The 21,227-nt window shown below is 36.2% G+C and overlaps 1 long non-coding RNA gene across 2 annotated transcripts in view; it reads right to left on the bottom strand.

The window, feature by feature from the left end:
* Window positions 1–20,610, bottom strand: part of LOC141554878 (uncharacterized) — a 91,807-nt gene extending 71,197 nt beyond the window's left edge. For both annotated transcript variants that reach the window (XR_012485996.1, XR_012485994.1), the window contains exon 1: window positions 20,506–20,610. This is a non-coding gene — a long non-coding RNA (uncharacterized LOC141554878). The remainder of the gene's footprint in view (window positions 1–20,505) is intronic.
* Window positions 20,611–21,227: the final 617 nt, after the last annotated feature.

The following is a 21,227-nucleotide window of genomic DNA, read 5'->3' as shown; positions in this document are numbered from 1 at the left end:
TTGGCAAAGATACCGAAGTGGTTTGCCATTTCCTTCTCCAGCTCATCTTACAAATGAGGAAAGTGAGGCAAAAAGAATTAAGTGACTTGTCCAGAGTTAGTAATACATGTCTGCTCTCAGGTCATATTTGAACTTGGGGGCCTTCAAGCCTGCACTCTATCCACTGTGCCATCTTGCTACCCTGTTATGGTAGATATTTAATATACACTTATTAAATTTAATTAAACATCAGCTTCCTCCTCCACAATCAGTTTCTATCATTCTGAACATTCTGTCCACCAAGGAATCCCACCAAAGGAAAACTGGGATTTCACTCTAGCTCAAATTGGAGAGTACTCAGATATAGATTTGTATCAGTGAAGACAGGTCCACAGAGCATTAAATAAACAATAAAGCTCTGACAATTTAGTTGAAAATTAATGTTGGAGGGGTTCAGAAAATTACTAGGGGTCCCTTCAAGCCCTAACCCAAGTTTCCATTTGGTCCTAGGCCTTATACCAGCACTTTTAGCTCTTGATCACTAACAAAGGTTCTTAGTGAGAAGGAAGAGTAATGAGACATCATCTCTTGATACTCATCCTCAGCCAGTGGCCCCTGCTTTTCTCTCTCTTCACAAAAGCAAAGCTCTAATTTCTTCTTCCATCCCAATCCACAGATGAGAACACCAAAGCATCCTGTTAAGTAAATGGGCAAGTTGGCATTATCCAATGGAATATTGATCTTTTAAGAGGGAAAAGAGAATAAAGTGGTGCAGGAAATCAATAAAAGGAGAAAAGGAAATGGATACATTGAAAGTTTCATGTCCACTCCTAAACTTTGTTTTTTTACTAGTGATTTAATGAATACTCCATTGAGAATCAGAAATTTGGGTCCTAGACCTGACTCTGCCATTAATAATAAAAATCTGCATTTATAGAGATAAAATCTCCTTTTGTTCAATTTTTTTCTTTCTGTATTTTCCAGCTCTCTCACAGTGCTGGATGTAGAGGTGAATCATAGGACACTTAATGTAAAAACAGTGGACAAGAGTTTTTTCAATTGCCTAACAAAAGAAAAACAAGACATCAAGCTTTAGGGAGAAGTTGACAGGGAAGGATTCTTGAGAAACATTGCAGAGATCTTCACAAAATGACATCAATATGACACCTGAACATGCACTTGCCAGTGAGAGATAGTGAAGTACTCAGCTGCTAGCTTGAAGAACATTAGAGAATCCACCAATGAAGCAAGTATCAATTGTCATAAGTCCAGACAGATAGTACCAATCAGTGAAATAGGTAGTAATTAAGCACTTGCTATGTGCCAAATGGACAGCAAGGTGGTACAGTGGTTAGAATACTAAGATTGGAATAAGACTGATCTTAACAAGTTTAAATACAGTCTCAGTCATTTACTAACTGCATGACCTTGGATAAGTCATTCAACCCTGTTTGTCACAGTTTCCTCATCTATAAAATGACCTGGAGAAGGAAATAGCAAACCACACCAGTAGCTTTATCAAGAAAACTCCAAATGCAGTCACACAAAGTCAGACAGGACTAAACAACAAAAAAGTGCTTTGGAGAGCCAGTGGTTAAATTTTCAGCATGAATATTCACATCTAAGAAGTCAGAAAATATTATAAACCAGGGTTTATTTTATTTTTGTTGTTGGTTTTGATTGAATAGACTTATGAAAGTGACGGAGAAAATGTTAATGATATGGATTGAACTTAAAAGTCCTCCTTCTCTGCCCCCCATCCCACCCCCACTTTGAAGAGTTGATTGTTAAATATTTGCTAGCACAGCACTGCATGTATACTGGTCCTGCTATGCCAAAGTGAAGCACAATACAATATTTTATAACATTTTAAGATCTGAAGAACACTTTCTTCTCTGAAACAAATGCTATATGGTAATCAGTACAAGTGTTATTATGCCACTTTAGAGATGAGAAAACAATTCCCAAGGGGATAAGAGATTTGTCCATGATGAGCCAATATGGTAATATCAAAGGCATACTGAAGTCTGAAGTTGAAGAACCAGATTACAGAATGTGTTTATACTGCTAACTCCCTGTTTTGTTGGGCCATGATATCAAGAAGGTGATACCATGACAGGAAAGTAGTTGGATTTAATGAAGAGAAGGCTGGGCAAGATCATCTGCCTCACTTTCCCCTCCGGGACTATCTGGGTCCAGTGGCCAGATATAGATCATTATGGTTAAGGCATTTTTTCTCCTTGGGTCTCAGTTTCTTCATCTATGAAATGGAAAGAGTTATCAGACTAGATAACCCTATATCTACATCTTAGATCTTTGATGCACAGGAGCCCTCATCCTAAAGACAGTGGCTCTCAAGATTTGCACATATATTTGAGATTAATGGTGGCTCATTCAAAACTTACAATTTATTTTATTATTTGCTTCAATCATGACTGACTCTGACCCGTTTGACATTTTCTTAGCAAAAATACTAGAGTGGCTTGCCATTTCCTTCTCCAGATCATTTTACAGATAAGGAAACTGAGGCAAACAGAGTTCAGTGACTTGCCCAGGACCATATAGCTAGTCAGTATCTGAGGTCTGATTGAACTCAGGAACATGGTCTTCCTGACTCCAGGTTCAGCACAATATTTTCTGCACCACCTAGATTTGTGAGGATAAAATTAAATAATATACATAAAGGAGGCTGCAGGAAAACAGAGAGGCTTGGACAGACTTACATCAACTGATGCTGAGTGAAATGAATAGAACCAGAAGATTGCTATACACTTCATTGTTGTATGAAGATGTATTCTGATGGAAGTGGATATCTTCAACATAAAGAAGATCCAACTCACTTCTAGTTGATCAATGATGGACAGAAACAACTACACCCAGAGAAGGAACACTGGGAAGTGAATGTAAACTGTTAGCACTACTGTCTATTTACCCAGGTTACTTATACCTTCGGAATCTAATACTTAATGTGCAACAAGAAAATGGTATTTACACACATATATTGTATCTAGGTTATATTGTAACACATGTAAAATGTATGGGATTGCCTGTCATTAAGGGGAGGAAGTAGAGGGAGGGAGGGGATAATTTGTAAAAATGAATACAAGGGATAATGTTAAAAAAAAAAAAACTACCCATGCATATATACTGTCAAAAAAAATTATAAATAAATATCTTGATTTGGTTCCAAAAAAAAAAACAAAAAAAAAGTAACATATAAAGAAAAAAAAGGAGGTTGCATATCATAAGATAGTATATGCTATTATTCAGTAATATTTGACTCTTTGTGATTCTATTTATGGTCTTCCTGGCAAAGATACTGAGATGGTTTGCCATTTTCTTCTCCAACTCATTTTATAAATGAGGAAACTAAAGCAACAGGGATAAGGTACTTTCCCATGGTCACATAGCAAATAGGTGTCTGAGGGTGGATTTGAATACAAGTTTTCTTAATTCCAGACCTAGTACTCTATCCACTATATCACCTATCTGGAGGGTCTTCCCCTCCAAGTTAATTCATTTATTTAGATTTTCTTTTGGACTAGATAAAAGAGGAGATTCTTTAACCACTGAATGGGTGCAGCGTCAGTCAAACCAGTTGAAGACTTTAGCTTAAAAAGACCAAGGCCTTTGGTCTTTTGCATTACATCCAGGCCCATGTCCAATCATCCTGATCTATATCTGGTCGCTGGACTCAGATGGCTCTGGAGAGTAAAGTGAGGCGATGATCTTTCCCAGCTCTCCCTTACTTAAATCCAACTCACTTGCATGTCATGGAATCCACCTCTCCGATATCCTAGTCCTCTTCAAGAACACAATTCAAACAACAATATAAATATAAATATAAGTACAAATATAAATATATAAATAAAACAATATAAATATAAATATAAATAAAACTGAAAGCCCTAGCACAAGTGCCAAAGAAATATTCCCAGCCAGAGTTTCTTCTCTGAGAGAGACTGAGGGGATAGAGAATATTTCTAAGAGTGCCCATGCACCAGAGAGCATGAAAGACATGCTGTAAGTACTCCTTATCCCTGAATGAATTTGCCTTATAATATAAATACCTGCATTCATTAAGAAATCCTAAAGACAGTTTCACACATAAGGAGAAGGATGGAGGAAAGGGATCCCCCAGTGTTTGAATTACTGTTTTCAGAAGCCCAACACCATCATGGTGCTAGAGATGCCTAAAACTTACAACACAATATAACAAAATAATCAGTCCTGCTTTATATCACCCCATTCATTTTCCACTCCCTCTGTATGGTAAGATAACTTCCCATAGATATTTCTTTCTCCTAAAAGAAAGCTGTTTTTGGTCTAGTCTTTATACCATTTAAGGTGTCTCAAGTCACTCCTAAAATCTGAAAAAGTTTATGCTTGGAAAAGCTGGGAAATGAGATTTCTGGATCACACTGCACAGGCATTTCTAAGAGCTAAGGCTCCCCCCATTGATTAAAATAGATGTGCTTCCTTTATCTCCTTCTCTGCTTCCATTGTTTTTCCTAAGACTTATCCCTCTCCCCAAAACAAACAGTTGAAGTATTTGGAATAAGATTTGGAATAAATGTCTTTCAGGTTAAAGAGGAAATTAGGAGGTCTGAGCTATATAGTTTGGGGTTTCTTTTTATCTCTCTATTTAACTTCTGAAAAGTTTCTAAGGCTCCAGTCTTTCCATCCCTTCAAAAATTAACAAGACATTCTGCACACTGATGCCAAAAAATAAAAAAAAAAAAAAATCCCTAAAGTATATCTCTGATCATAGGATGATAGATGTAGACTTGACAAACTATATTCATTCAACCTCCACTTTTTAGAGATGAGGAAACTGAGATAAAGAGAGATTAAGTAAGTAGCCTAAGGCCCCAGATCATCCCATTTCCCAATGGCTTTGTATGGCCTATAAAATAAAATCTGAATCATTTAAAATACATCCTCCATAATCTGAACTCAATTTTCTTTTGCAATCTTACTTTTAAATACTCCCTTTCACACAGACTACTCTCTGGCAAAACTGGACTGCTGACCCTTTTACAAAGCATTATGTGTTTTCCCCATCTCCAGTCTTTACTCACACAATACCTTCCTCACAATACCTTCCTTTCCACCTCTGCCAGTCAAAATCCTCCTCATATTTCAAAACAGTTTCAATTGTCAATTCTTCCATGAAACTTTTTAACTAGGAAAACATGTTATTTCTGTCACTACTCTCCCATAATACTTCACATGGGCGTCTCATAATACAGATCATATTCTATTTTATACTATTTAGCTACAGTTCTCCCTTCCTCTACTGGCTCCTTAAAAGCAAGAATCATGTGTTAACTTTGTTCTCTTCAGAGTACCCAGTATTTTTCAAAGAAATGAGCTGAATTAACTTTATCTGCTTTTTTCCTCAATAAACTCATCTGTAAAATGGAAATAATTTTTTAAAAATTCTAGAATTTGGAGGAGACTGAAAAGCACAAGGAAAGTAGATTTTTGAAATTAATTTATAGTAGAATTGTGTCTATCCAGAATGGTTCAGAAATAGTATATTCTGCTTAATTTAATATGCTAATTAAGTGATTTACCATATAAGGCTTAAACAAATCTCTAGGTCTCAAAATATTTGACAGCAATTGAAAAAATAAAAATAAGACTTCATTTGGTGCTATCATCTTTCTAAAGTACATGTAGAATAGTCATATAAAAGATGTAATAGAATTGCTATGCTCTCCTTCAGAGGGCAAAATGAAGAAAAATAAATGGAAATTTTGATGATGTGAATTTAGGCATGATTAAGGACAAGTTCCCTAATAATTAGAGCTGTCTAAAAATCAAATGGGCTGCTTCATGAGGTGGTAGGTTTCACCTAAGGCCTTCCAGGAGAAGTTGGACTGCATAGGGCTGCTCTAGATGACCTCTGAGATATCTTCCAATGCAAAAACTCTATGATTCAAAGGTCAATTTACAAAACAGATTTTGCTGAAATCTCTTAAACTTTTGAAAATCTAATTTGTTTTGCTTTTTTTTTTAATTCTTGAAAAGTGTCTTTCTACCTCCCCAACCTTGAAGAGAAGGGGAAAAAAAACGAAAACCCCTGTACATATAAGCATAGTCAAACAGAAATCAGTTAAATTTTATAGGAGATATGACTATTGGAAAAGTGTTATTAATCATTTCACTTCAATGTCAACAAGGACCTGATAGTTCAGAGGCACATGGCACCTTCCCCTTTCTAAAGTTCCCTTCTACTAAAGAACTCTAATTCTTGATTCACCTAAACTGGGTTCAGTCCAGGAAGATGTCCTCTAAAGAAAGTGGCCATTGTCTTGTTGTTTCTGGCTCACTGAACTTCAGTTCACAATTACTTAAACCAAAGGGTTAGTTCTTTTTTTTTTTAATTAAAGCTTTTTATTTACAAAACATATGCATGGGTAATTTTTCAACATCGACCCCTGCAAAAACTTTCTGTTCCAAATTTTTCCCTCCTTCCCCCCAACTCCTCCCCTAGAGGGCAGGTAGTCCAATACATGTTAAATATCTTAAAATATATGTTAAATCCAATATATGTATACATATTAATACAGTTATCTTGCTGCACAAGAAAAATTGGAACTAAAAAGAAATAAAATCTAAGAAGGAAAACAAAATGGAAGCAAACAACAGAAAGCATGAAAATACTAGGTTGTCTTCCATAGTCATTTCGCATAGTCCTCTCTTTGGGTGTACATAGCTTTCTTCATCACTGAACAATTGGAACTGGTCTGAATCATCTCATTGTTGAAGAGAGCCATCAGAATTGAGCATTGTACAGCTTTGTTGTTGCTGTGTATAATGATCTCCTAGTTCTGCTCATTTCACTCAGTATCAGTTTATGTAAGTCTCTCCAGGCCTCTCTGTATTCATCCTACTGGTCATTTCTTATAGAACAATAATATTCCATAACATTCATATATCATAATTTATTTAGCCATTTTCCAATTGATGGGCATGCACTCAGTTTCCAGTTTCTAGCCACTACAAAAAGGGCTGCCACAAACATTTTGGCACATATAGGTCCCTTTCCCTTCTTTAGTATTTCTTTGGGATAGAAGCCTAGTATAAACACTGCTAGATCAAATGGTATGCACAGTTGATAAGTTTTTTTATTAAATTTTTTTATTTTATAATTATAACTTTTTTTGACAGTACATATGCATGGGTAATATTTTACAACATTATCCCTTGCACTCACTTCTGTTCCGATTTTCCCTTCCTTCCCTCCACCCCTTCCCCTAAATGGCAAACAGTGTTATACATGTTAGATGTTATAGTATATTCTAGATACAATATATGTGTGCAGAACCGAATATCTTGTTGCACAAGAAGAATTGAATTCAGAAGGTAAAAATAACCTGGGAAGAAAAACAAAAATGCCAAAAGTTTATACTCATTTCCCAGTGTTCCTTCTCTGGGTGTAGCTGATTCTGTCCATCATTGATCAATTGGTACTGAATTAGATCTTCTCTTTGTTGAAGATAACCACTTCCATCAGAATACAACCTCATACAGTATTGTTGTTGAAGTGTATTATGATCTCCTGGTTCTGCTCATTTCACTCAGCATCAGTTCATGTAAGTCTCTACAAGCCTCTCTGTATTCATCCTGCTGGTCATTTCTTACAGAACAATAATATTCCATAACATTCATATACCATAATTTACCCAACCATTCTCCAATTGATGGACATCCATTCATTTTCCAATTTCTAGCCACTACAAAAAGGGTTGCCACAAACATTTTGGCACATACAGGTCCCTTTCCCTTCATTAGTATTTCTTTTGGGATATAAGCCCAGTAGCAGCACTGCTGGATCAAAAGGTATACACAGTTTGATAACTTTTTGGGCATAATTCCAGATTGTTCTCCAGAATGGTTGGATTCTTTCACAACTCCGCCAACAATGCATCAGTGTCCCAGTTTTCCCACAGCCCCTCCAACATTCATCATTATTTTTTCCTTTATCTTAGCCAATCTGACGTGTGTAGTGGTATCTTAGAGTTCTCTTAATTTGCATTTCTCTGATCAATAGTGATTTGGAACACTTTCATATGAGTGAAAATAGTTTCAATTTCATCATCTGAAAATTGTCTGTTCATATCCTTTGACCATTTATCAATAGGAGAATGACTTGATTTCTTATAAATTAGAGTCAGTTCTCTACATATTTTGGAAATGAGGCCTTTATCAGAATCTTTAACTGTAAAAATATTTTCCCAGTTTGTTACTTCCCTTCTAATCTTGTTTGCATTAGTTTTGTTTGTACAAAAGCTTTTTAATTTGATGTGATCAAAATTTTCTATTTTGTGATCAATAATGATCTCTAGTTCTCCTTTGATCACAAATTCCTTCCTCCTCCACAAGTCTGAGAGGTAAACTATCCTATGTTCCTAATTTATTTATGATCTCGTTCTTTATGCCTAAATCATGGACCCATTTTGATCTTATCTTTGTGTATCTAATTTCTGCCATACTAATTTCCAGTTTTCCCAGCAGTTTTTGTCAAATAATGAATTCTTATCCCAAAAGTTGGGATCTTTGGGTTTGTCAAACAATAGATTGCTATAGTTATTGACTATTTTGTCTTGTGAACCTAACCTATTCCAATGATCAACTAATCTGTTTCTTAGCCAATACCAAATGTTTTGGTAGCTGCTGCTTTATAATATAGTTCTAGATCAGGTACAGCTAGGCCACCTTCTTTTGAAATTTTTTTTCATTAATTCCCTTGAAATTCTTGACCTTTTGTTCTTCCATATGAATTTTGTTGTTATTTTTTCTAGATCATTAAAATAGTTTTTTGGGAGTCTGATTGGTATAGCACTAAATAAATTGATTAGTTTAGGGAGTATTGTCATCTTTATTATATTCACTCAGTCTATTCACGAGCACTGGATGTCTTTCCAATTATTTAAATCTGACTTTATTTTTGTGGCAAGTGTTTTGTAATTTTGCTCATATAATTCCTGACTTTTCTTTGGTAGATGGATTCCCAAATATTTTATACTCTTGACAGTTGTTTTGAATGGAATTTCTCTTTGTATCTCTTGCTGTTGAATTTTGTCGGTGATGTATATAAAAATGCTGAGGATTTATGTAGATTTATTTTGTATCCAGCAACTTTGCTAAAGTTGTCAATTATTTCTAATAACTTTTTATTAGAATCTCTGGGGTTCTCTAAGTATACCATGATATCATCTGCAAAGAGTGATAATTTGATTTCCTCATTTCCTACTCTAATTCCTTGAATCTCTTTCTCGACTCTTATTGCCAAGGCTAGTGTTTTTAATACAATATTGAATAGTAATGGTGATAGTGGACAACCTTGTTTCACTCCTGATCTTACTGGGAAAGGTTCCAATTTATCTCCATTACACATATATGACGCTTACTGATAGTTTTAAATATATGTTCCTGACTATTTTAAGGAATACTCCATTTATTCCTATACTCTCAAGTGTTTTTATTAGGAATGGATGTTGAATTTTGTCAATTTTTGAGCATATTTCCAAATTGTTCTCCAGAATGGTTGGATTAGTTCACACCAACAATGTATCAATGTCCATAGGATTAGTTCTTAACTAGAAAAGAACTTGGTATAGATAGTAAGTCAGGTACAGGATAACTATTTATTTCTTCCATATGAAAAAAATGCTTAAAACACAAAAGACACATAAGGCCACAGTGATAAAAAATTAAAATATGAAATTTCCTGTTGTGAAATGATCCAACCATTCTGGAGAGTAATCTGGAACTCTGCCCAAAGGGCTATCAAATTGTGCATACCCTTTGACCCAGCAGTGCCATTACTGGATCTGTATCTCAAAGAAATCATAAGAAGAAATCATAAAGGAGGGAAAGAGACTCAGATATGCAAAAAGGTAGCAGTCCTTTTTGTGATAGCAAAGAACTGGAAAATGAGTAGATGCCCATAAGTTGGGGAATGGCTAATTAAATTGTGGTATATGAATGTTATGAGATGTTCATGGACTTCCAAGTATCTACCAATTTGGAAGGTCTATCTCTCATGATTGCTATTTGGTCACCTATGTTAGACACAAGCTAAAAAGAGAGAAAAATGAAAACTAAAATACAAGTGTGGTGATTAAAAAATTCTGAGAGACATTGTTTCTAGATTTTATTAATAATGTGCTGATATATCAGATATAATAATATCAGCATATTATTAATAAAAGCATGGCCAATTGGCAGTCTCTCTTGGACCAACCCATCATGGCAATGGGCTCACCATTAATATGCCTTTCAGAAAAGCAGGTTTTCCTGAGGGATGCCAATCAACTCTGATTGGTTAACACACTGAGATGTGAACTTATTACAATAAAGGGCTTCAGGTATATGAGTTAGACACCCAAATCTTGGTCAAAGAGATAAATTTTCATGTGACCTTTCTTGACAGTAGGATAAATCAACATTTTCCCAGACCTATCTGAGCAAACACAATAAGCAAGAATATACCTATTAACTTAAACTTAAAATTTCTTTTACCATCTGATTAGATCTTGGCCCAGGTAAATCTTTAAAAGAAATTTCCTACACTGCTTGGCTTCTGGGTGAGGAATTATAAAAGTGGAAAAACTTTGGTACTAATACAATATTTAGTTATTAAATGCAAGAGCAAAGCATTCATTTTTCACAAGTTGTTTCTTCTTTTGGCTCAGCCCCACCATCAACCAAAGAGGGAACATGCACAATGAACTATAAGCCTCTGGTTGGATGTGCCCTTTAGCCAGGGGCTCAAACCCCAATCTCATCCCCACACACCAACTCAAAACATTCTTTCTAATAGAATCATTCTACTATACTGAAATGGAGGGGGGGAAACTACAAGGTGAAATTAAACTACATATTAGGACTATTTGGCAGTGTTCCCTTGTATGTTCAAGACTGATTTCGTATAATAAAAATGAGCCAGCAAGACATAGAGGCCAGAAATAATCTTGGAATCAGAAAGACCCAGGTTCAGGTTTTACCTGTACTATATATTGCTCTATGACCCTGGGAAAATCATGTGAGCACTCAGTGCTTTAGGCAACTCTCAAAGACTGTAAGTTGCAAAGAGGTGATTTACATTGGTTAAGATATTGAGATAGAGATCCCCATACTGATGAAATCATAGGACTAGACAAATACAAAGATAATAGCTCATGTTTATAGAGTACTTTAAAGTTTTCAAAGATTATGCATATATATATATATATCTATATGCACAAATATAATATGCATATGTTATCCCAGAATGTTTGTAAACAACAGTATATTTTAATGAAGACCAAGGAAGTGAAATAATTTGCTTCATACAAAGGACTTTCTTCAAGTCATCAACTAGATGACTGTTGTCAAAAGCCTATGGGAAGGAAGTTCAGAATCCTCTTCTAGTAAATGAAAGATAATCCCTTCCAGTTATAACAGTTCAAAGGCTCGTGCATTTAGAGTTAAAAGAGACTTTAAAGGTTACTTGGTCCAACTCCTTTACAAATGTTACAGATGAGGAAGTGATGGCCCAAGCAATGAAATGCCTTGCCCAAGGTTATACATGTAGTTAAGTGGAAGAGAGATCATTTGAACCCAGATGTTCTGTCTCCACATCCAACTCTCTTTCCATTGAAACATATGTCTAGGATTCCTACTCTCATTCCTGAGAATCCTTCAGAGTATTTCACCAGAAGAGAAAAAAATCTGTATGTGGATAGCCAGTTCTGTTCTTCTTTCCTTCACCAGGCTCCCCAAAGGGATCCAACTCCCTTTCAGGGAGTCTTTCAGTTTCTTTCCAGGATCCCAAAGCTGGCAACCTGATGGTTCACACATTTATATGGAGACTAAATTGAATTATCCTGATTAATGTCAGCATCATTTTCACATCTCAGAGGGAGACATAAGCCAATTGTGTACATTAAACTCATTCTCATATTGTCTTCCTTGTCAACTCCTGCTGTATACCAGTCCCATCAGCTTTCTCCAAAAATGTTGCTAAATTTTGTTTCAATGTAAGTACTCCTCACCTAATGCTTAAGAAATGCCAATTTAGCTGAAGTGGAACGTTTGAACACCAAAGGAACTACATATGAAATGCATGAATGTTAAATGAATTCATTTAGATTAGCATCATTAAAATGAAGAAAAAATTCAAAACAAGAACACTTTTAAGGTATCCCCCTGAAAAAGAGAAGCAAAGAAATGACTTCAACAAATTAAAGGACGCTGAACTGTTAAAAGTCCATCCTTCTCAGGTTCTTCCTGACCCACTTACCATCTACAAACCCTTCCCATACATAGAACTATCCCCTGAATCATTCTCCATAATGAATCCACTCCTGTTAATAATGCGGCCTGAAAGAACAGGTACCTTAAAAATTAGGCTGAAGTAATTAAAACTAGGAAACCAGCCCTCACCCCACCCTCAAAAAAGGCATGTTAACGCTACCACTAGTTTAGTATAAAACAAAATGCATATTAAAGTCTGAAATCTTTAACTATATTTATAAAAACACATGGTAATGATGTGATGCAGCCATTGTCAGCAATAATGTGAACTCTAATCAAGTCTATCCTATTTCCATGGTCAGAAATAATGTGAATCTTCACCATTGTCAACTTTGTCACATATGCAAAGGGAGGCCAAATTCTTGGAACTGTCATGTCAACATGACTAAGGCTTATTCAACTCACCAAGTCAGATAAGAGACAGACACCTCCTCCTCTGAGCAGACACAATAGATATACTCTTGCCCCACAAATAACCTTTACAACTAAGCACTTTCATTATGCTATGTTAGCACGTCTTATTTCCTGCGGTCCCAACTGCTGACATTAGACATAATGAGCATGCAAGTTTGTTCTCTATGAGGACCTTTCCTAGTCTTCCCTAACTCTCTAAACCCTGCCCTTATTCTTTACCTCTGATCTTTAAATATTGCTTTCACTAAATCATTTTGATTAGCTCCTGCACCTTTTACAACAATAAAGGGCTCCTTGTGACTATGATAACACCTTTACGTGAATGTTTCACAAACCAAATCTTCATCATCATTCAAGGTACTATATTCTATAGGTGCTATAGAATGGTTAACTCTCTTCCCTTTCTGCTATAGGCCAATAGAATACAGGAGAAAAGAGCATTGGAGTCAAAAGACTTGGGTTCAAATCCTATCTCAGTTACTTATTTGGACATTAGTTTCCCTTCCTGGACTTCATTTTCCTTGTCTGTACAACAAGGCGATTGAATTAGGTGATATTTAAGCAAGGGTGTACTGGTAAGTGTTTTGACAACTGAAAAATCTTCATAGATTTCCTTTTAAGTCTACTCTGTATTCTGTATTATTGACATTTTTCCATCTCTTAATCAACAAAACAACAAAACAAACCCAGATTTGCAGCACTTTTAGGTTTTTGAGATATAAATGCTTACATTGAAAACCTAATAATTGACTCTCCAGCTGGTTAGAGCTGGCTCCAGCACACCCCTGTCTCTCAGATGCCATCTAGTTCTCCATCTAGTAGCTGGGAGTGATTTTGGTGAACAACTCCTTTTTATTTTTACTGACAAAGATGCATCTGTAACTGCCCTCATAGGTCACACAATCAAAAAAATGTCCAGAGCCCTCTGTTCTAAAGAAACATAGAATGAGAGGCAGTATCTTAGTGTCCAATAACACTATACAAAATCCCAGAGAATATCCCAATAGGAGCCCAGCCCTACCTGATATCACATCAGCACACCAAGTTAAAGACTATTCCCTAAATCTCTCTGAAATATACACTGTTCTGTCCCATACTCTACCTCTGTACAATAGTTGGGGAAGGGGGAGTTAGTCTCAAATCATTAACAGCTTCCTGCTGTTGGGATATCCACAAAATACTCTACAGGTAATTATAATCTCTCTCCAGAGTAGAATTCCTAGCAGGTGTTCTTGCCAGGTGACAGCAGGCTCCTTCCCCTTCCTATGCCACATTGGGATGTGATTGTCCTACATCCCTGTATGCTGCTGACAGTGCATTTGAATGAAGTTATACCACAGACCAGGCAAAAATACTGCTGCTTACAAACTGCAGGGGGTAGAAAGAAAAGACAAATAAAAGTTCAGACTTAATGACTTCAGATGAAGACATTGACATCTTAAAACAAGAAAATATACTTTCCAGACTAAGATAGATTGGTATGATGAATGAAGTATTGGATTTGGAGTGAGGAAACCCAAGTCCAACTTCCATTTCAAGCGCTTATTAGCCCTGTGACCATAGGTAAGTCATAACTTCCTTGTGAGTAAGTTTCCTCTTGTATAAAATGAGAGTGGTGGAGATCTTTAAGAGCCTCTTCCAGCTCTAAATCTGTAGTCCCAGAGAAAAGATTACTTATGAGAGCATCTGAAAGAATCAGGGTAGGAAACAATGAAAAATAATTGAAAAAAGGGCAAAGCACTAAGACAGGGGCTCTTTTTTAAAAATAATAATAATTTTGGGGGATGACAAATATCCACCTTCACTTCCTTTCTATCCCCAATGAGAAAGCAAGGAAAATAAAACTTCTATTACAAACATATAGCCAAACAAAACAAATTTCTACATTGGTCATGCTTCCTATCTCCCCCCCCCCCCCGCAGAAAAAAGGTCTCACTCTGCACTCTGAATCCATCATCTCTGTCTCTGGTGGGGCTGGTATCATCAGTCCTCTAGAATTGTGATTGGTCATTGGAATGATCCATATTCAAGTCAGGAGCTGTAATTAATTTTTTTTTACCATAAAATCCCTTGGCAGTCTGATAAAGCTCAGGAATCTTTTCTCAGAATGATATTTTTAAATGCAAAAGCTAAAATGCATAGAATTACAAAGAAAATTGGTTATATTAAAAAACATTTATCAGAATATTGGAACCACAAACAAGTTCATGGACCCTAGGCTCAGAATCCCTACACAAAGAAGAAACTGGAAAAAGGGGGACACAAACACAACTGAGAAACAAGAGTAGAAGAAAAATTGGTTTTGTAAGGGAAAATACTAAAAAAATTGTTTTAAAAACCAAGGAGGGAGATGAGAATCATAAGAAAAGTCAAGACAGGAGATAAAGAAGAAGCAGTGAAACCTATTAACTGTCTTTCTAGGAGGACCTAGACTACTAGTAAAGAAAAATAAAAAATGAATACTAATTATGAAATATTGAAAATTTTAGACTTATAAGTCATCTCTTCTTATCTTCTTTTTACAGAAGAGACCCAGAGAATGGAATTGACTTGTCCAAGATGACTCAGTCTTAAAGCTAAGACCAGACCTCAGGCCTAGACTTCTCTCCCACATTTTTCTTTGTAACACATTTTGCCCAAACACACTTTTGGAGTAAGCCAGAGCAAAAATAAACTTCTAGAGTTTTAAAAAATGTTGTGGAAAATCTTGAAAGTATGAATTCAAATCAGATTCCAAAGTTTCTAAGGCTAATCCACCAGCCAACTTATTGAGATCTCTTGTCACCGCTAATAAGCTTGCAGTAAGCATCCTGGGAACAGTGCACACTATTGTACAATGCAGGATGGGATATTTTAAGGGAGGCAGTTTAACTAACAGTGGTTTGAATTGAAACCAATTTTAATGTCTTTTTTGTTTTCATCAGACTGTCATAGAAATTACCACAAATGATGTGTTAATTCTCTTCCCTAGTGGGTCTCCAATATGGCAACGGATGAATTTTCATTTGTTTGATCAGAATTAGAAACATTAGTCATTGCAAATAGCCTTTTAATTTCCACCGAGCTGCCAAAGGGAACAAGGCAGGAGAAGCAAAAATAGAAGCCACACTAAGGGTTTTTTACCCAGGCAGATGTGCTGAATCTAAGTGGCTTTGCACCAGATCCTGACAATAGAATTCAGGGAATAGGCTGCTAGCAGGTGTATGGGCTGGATTTCAGTTCTGGTATCTGACTTCCTGCTGACATGATGTATTTGCTCTTCTTATAAGTTAGCCATGTACAACCAGGAATAAAATTCTCCCTCGAAGGCCCTGTGGCCAAAAATACCATCAACCAATGTTACTCAGAATTGATAAGGAAGCAAAATTTGCCTCTAGCATCCATACACATGCCTCTTCAGAGTCTTATCAATTTCCATTGCCCTCTTAAGCTTCCCAAATCTCTCCCAACTAGTTGTTTTATGTTCTATTCTTGTTCTCAGTTGGCTGTCAACTAATTCTTGCTGAAGTCATAACTGATTATAGGCTTGTTGGCTACTGACAGCTTATGATGATCAATTACTTTCCAGGGGGATTTACCCTGGATTAATAGAGGTTTATTTCCACATGGAAAACCTTCAAGGCCCAAAAGAATGCAAAATTAATGGCCACATGACAGGTGGTAGAGTTGAGACTTTGCAAAAGGAGGCAGCTAAGCCATAAGATTCATTCTGGGCACAGCAGCTAAGGAGGCAGAAGGAGGGGATAGACATATATGCACGGGGCTGGGGAAATATATACATACTTTGCTCTCAAGGGAGTACACAAAATTTTGGCAGAACCCCTTGTAAAGGTTGCCAACCTCTCTTTTAAGCCAGAATACCCTTGGCAGAGCTGTATACAGGTTCCCAAGTCTGAAACAATATGGTAGCCCTGCCCATTTCATCACAATGCTGAATTTGGCTAAGGCCCCCACTTAGAAATGAGAATGTCCTTCCTGGTATATTTATAAAGTTAGCCTACCTAAACTTAAAAGCCAGACTGTACAAGTCCTTCAGTCCTCGTTCACCACTTCTTTGATTGAAGCACACAAGAAGAAGGCAAAGATGAAAACCAACAGAAATGTCAGAAACTCCCTATCCAAGTAGGATGGTAATGTAGCGACAGCAGAGCAAATTGAAAGTGCAGAGGGGGTTAAAATGTTTTGTTGCAGGACAGATGTCAATATAAGACTTGGCTGAAGGAGCAATTTCCAAAGATGTGAGCCAAGTAGAAAACAATCCAATGATTATAACTGACTTGTGCTACTTTCATATACAAAGATAATGTTCTTGAACCACTAAAGATTTTATAAGCAACTTTCCTAGTGTCAAAGGTAGATTAGCAATAAACTGGCTATATTCCATTCCCAGGGACCTCTTATGACCAATGGAATACATGTAGTTGGGATACTCTACAATATCAAGGTATAAACCGTAGCCTTTTTTCTCCCTCAGACAGTGGCAGCAAGCAATGATACAGTATTTATCCTAAATGATGTCATTCCCAAAGGTCAGGAATATATCTTAAACATTCTTTTGTCTTCAATCTCTAGACTTTTTTCCTTGCTTGTTTTGCCTGGTACATAGTAGGCACTATATAAATATTTATTCCCATCCACTTTCCCTTCCCCTTCAGATCCTTCTCCTTCTCCATTTGCTAGTACTCTCACCATACCCCCCAAATTACTTTGAATTTATATATATATATATATATGTATATACATGTATATGTACATATATATATACATGTATATATATATATATTTCATATTTCTTTATCTGTATATCCACTATATTCCCCTAATAGAACATAAACTTCATGGGGGAAGAGAATATTTCATTTTTGTATCCTCAATGCCTAGGACAATACCCTGCACAAAGTTAGCACTAAATAAATACTCATTGAATTGAATTGAACCAAACTGAACCGAATCACATTGAACCTACTTAAATTTCTGTTTGTATGCCTTCTTAGGCATAAATTTACTATCCATCATATAAATGACATGATTTTTTAACTGTACTAAAACTGCTTTTTTCTATTTTCTATTCTGGGATTTAGGGAACATGTCTGTGTTGTCCCAATCTACAACCTTCAAGATTTTATCAACTTTTATCATACTCAATCTCTCTGTCCCTAACAAAGGGCCTTTATCCTTTTAGTCTGCCTGTTATTCTTTGATGACTGAAATTGCTCTTCTCTCAGTCCTACCAAAGCTGATGTCTTTTATGAAATATAATGAACAGAACTTCACATAATCTGCAAGATGCAAGTGCTCTTATTGAGATCAGAGTCACAACCTTGGCTTTAAAAGAGCCAGGGTTTAATGAGTTATCCTAAGTACCCGTAAGATAGAAGGGAATTGAAAGTACAGCTAGAAACAGAAGTAGAAACAGTTCCAATGAAATATGGTGAAATACCAGAAAGAAGTCTAGTCAGGCTCTCCTCCACAACTCTTTTACAAAGATCAAGAAACAAATCCTGATGAAGACTTTTTTTTTTTAAATCACAGTGAGTCATTGTTCGATCCTAAATAGAGCAGCATAGGGAAGCCAACAGTAAGGTCTGTGGACACTGGGGCTTGGTAGCCAGGAGTGCACCCCACAGAGCTATCCCGCTTGGGGGTGAATAAGAATAGTGACTATTATTTATTTAACATAAATAAATACAAGAAAAAGACAAGAAAAAGTGTTAATTAGCAATTCTGTTGCTTACACTATTTATTTTCAGGTCACACAAATCCATTGTGGAAAAAAGAGGGGACCTACTTCTAGGGATGGTAGTCCAGGGTTAGAAGTAGTAATAGGTCTAGACAATAAATTCAGAAATAAGCAGCAGTTATTTATCTATGATCCCACAAACAGGGCAGAGTACTTGTTCTAGCCACACATTCCCAGAATAACTAGGGCAGGAAGGACAGACAAAAAGTGAACTTAGAGTTCTGTCTCTGAACCTGCAAGCCTTTTGAGATAGCTTAATAGTAGCCTACAGAAACACCAATTAGAGGAAAGCCCATAAATGTGTTTCTCAGAACCAAACCCAGATCAGGAACTTGCAGGGTTCAGAAGAGGTTAACAATTAGTCTTGACCATCAAAGGGCTTTAGAACACTAAAAACTTTCAAGTCCACAAGCTGAACTTTCCCTGAGATTCTAGAATAAAACACATTCAACACCTCCGAAAAGCAACAGGGCCAAAAGAAGATACAAATACAACCTCAACATTCCTTCCAAAATGCATAGAGCCTGGTCTTAATATAAAGTCTGAAGTCAGGAAACAATTTGGAAGAATAAAATACTTATGCAGAGATCTAAGTCAAAGTCATTTTTCCACACCAGTCAAAATCTGTCCATAACTCAGTGATGTTCAGACTCCTCAACTATAGTTCAGTTTCTTTAGTTTTCCATTCAAGGTCCTTCACAATTGGACATTAGCCTACCTTTTTATCTGTAGCCTACCCACCCCACAATCCTGCCCAACTAGATTTCTCACTTCCTTGTACTTTGCTGCCTTTGTTCTTATTTATGCTAATCTGTGTGCCTGGAACGCCTCTCAATCCACCCCCTGTTAACCTTTTAAAATACTGTCCAATGCTTAAGATTTAACTCTAACTCCACTTTAACTTACCTATTCACAAATAACCTTTCCTTCCCAGACCATGTGTAGTACTTTGAATCTCTCTTATGATCATGCCATGACTTTAATAGCTATTTGTATATCTAACTTGTCCTCCTCATTCCTTACATGATAACTATAAACTCTATGAGGACAATGACCGTGTTTTATTTAATCTTCATAATTTTTTCAGTATTGAATAGAGTGCCTTGCTCATTTTTAAACAGATTTCATTGATGGAAAGAACTCCAAATGATAAAAATCCCTCTACTAATGCAGATCAACAACTGCTCTGCAATTTAGACACTCTGGGCACTCAAAGACTTAGAAACTTACTTAGAATCAAACAGCCAGTTCATCTCAAGTTGAGATTTGAACCTAAGTATTCCTGACTCCTAGGCCAGCTCTCTCTCCATTAGCCACACTGCCTAGCCACACACATAGCAAACTCTGAATATATATATGTATTTTTAATCAAATGGCATGGAGTCAAGATGAAGGGAGGGAACATTGGCACAATGCACTGGACAAAAAATGAGAATAGCTGCAATGGCATCTCAGCTTTGCTATTAACTAGTGTCACTTTAAAAATGTCAATTGGAAGTATAGAGCTTCTGTTCCTATATTTATAAAGGAAAATTATTGATGTCCTACCCCAGGTTATTCCTAACATCAAATAAGATAACAAATTGGAAAGTATTTTATAACTATAAAGTACTCTACAGATATATTATTGTTATTGTTGCAACTTAAACTCATGTTGAACTTGAAAATTTTGTGACTGATTCAAACTTCATAAACTCTAACTCCCTCAAGGTAAATCATTAAACCTCAAAACATCTTTCAAAAAGCTGTTCAATCCTACTGAAACCCATCAGAACCAATAAACCCTAAGTTCAAATGGGAACTAAATGAACATTCATAAAACATTTTAAAAAGTATCTTGTGAGCATCTTAGGCACCGGAGTAAAGAAAAAATTTAGATAAGATACAAATCCTTATTTCCTGAAACTTATAGTCTAATAGAGTAATAAGACACAAACAAAGACAGAACATTCCGTTCATTAGAGGAATATAAAACAAAGTATTATGTAAAAACCAAGAGGGAAAAATCTTGATATTTAAAAAAAGCTCTTACTTATTAGAAGTAATTACAGATAAGTTACCTTCACAACAGACTATGTATCCAGAGAGTAAAGGAGAACCCAAGAGAGTTTTGCTTCTTTTCATAGCCAGCCTTTCAAGTTCTCCCAGGTCCCTTAGCTACAGACAAAACCTGAATAACTGGAACATTTGGAGAACAGGAACTGAGAGTTAACGAAGTTTTCTCATTAACTTAACCTTTTATCTCAACTCATAGGATTGAAGGTTATTTTTAAAATATCTGAGTCCATTTTCCTGACTTAGTAAGTAGAGTTTAGTAAATGGAATTGAAACTGCCTTTGCTAATTGAAGGTCCGAAGCAAAAGGGAGGTGGAAAGGAGAAGTTAAATCTTATTGTTTAATGGATAATAGACTCATATATATATATATAATAGAGCAGAAAACGATTGTAGCTTTCAGAGTCCATATCATTTTACAGATAAAACATTCATCTTACTAATTGGGTGACTGAGCAAGTCACTTAATTCCAACTGTTTCACCAGAGAGAGACAGAGACAGAGAGATAGAAACAGAGACAGAGACAGAGACAGAGACAGAGACAGAGATAGAGACAGAGAAAATATTCAAAACAAACAGGATTAATGCTGCCTCATAAATGTGCCATAGAGGAGAGGGGGAATTGATCTGGAGAGAATGAGCTATAAAGCTTGAAAGTGGCAAAGATTATTGGAAATAGGGCAGCTAGGTGGAGAAGTGGATAGAGCACCAATCCTGAGTTCTAATT

This window comes from Sminthopsis crassicaudata, chromosome 1 (genome assembly GCF_048593235.1).
Source record: "Sminthopsis crassicaudata isolate SCR6 chromosome 1, ASM4859323v1, whole genome shotgun sequence".
NCBI lineage: Eukaryota > Metazoa > Chordata > Mammalia > Dasyuromorphia > Dasyuridae > Sminthopsis > Sminthopsis crassicaudata.
Note: the sequence above shows the minus strand (reverse complement) of the source record. Positions and strands in the feature narration are given on the sequence as shown.